Genomic DNA, 746 nt, shown 5'->3' with positions numbered 1-746 from the left:
TGGGCGTTTTGAACGCCCAGCTTTTTCTGTGTAATTCCTCTGCTGTATGTTTTGAATCTTCAATTCTCTGTATTATTGACTTGAGATGACACAAATTACAAATATTTTTGGATTTTTAATAATAAGGAAAAATCAAGATGCAACAAGAATCAAATAACAATGCATGCAAGACACCAAACTTAGCAGTTTGTATACTACTGACACTAATGAGAATGCATATGAGACACACAAAACACTCAAGTCAAGAGAATTCAAAGATCAGAGTAAGAAATCATCAAGAATTACTTGAAGATCCTTAAGACACACGAATGAATGCATGCAATTGACACCAAACTTAATATGAGACACTAGACTCAAACAAGAAATATTTTTGGTTTTTATGATTTTGTAAATTTTTTTTTTTGGATTTTCGAAAATTAAGTGGAAAAAGATATCAAAATTCTTAATGAGAATTCCAGGAATCATGCAATGTTTAGTCTAAGACTCCGGTCCAGGAATTAGACATGGCTTCACAGCCAGCCAAGCTTTCAAAGAAAGCTTCGGTCCAAAACACTAGACATGGCCAATGGCCAGCCAAGCCTTAGCAGATCACTGCTCCAACAGCCAGATTGATAGAGATCAACAAGCTCTTGTGATGATAAGTTGAAACCTCGGTCCAATGAAATTAGACATGGCTTCACAGCCAGCCAGACTTCAACAAATCATCATGAAACTCTAGAATTCATCTTCAAGAATTTAAAAAAAAA

This window comes from Arachis duranensis, chromosome 2 (genome assembly GCF_000817695.3).
Source record: "Arachis duranensis cultivar V14167 chromosome 2, aradu.V14167.gnm2.J7QH, whole genome shotgun sequence".
Taxonomy (NCBI): Eukaryota; Viridiplantae; Streptophyta; class Magnoliopsida; order Fabales; family Fabaceae; genus Arachis; species Arachis duranensis.
The sequence above is the reverse complement of the archived record's forward strand: the minus strand, read 5'-3'. Positions refer to the sequence as shown.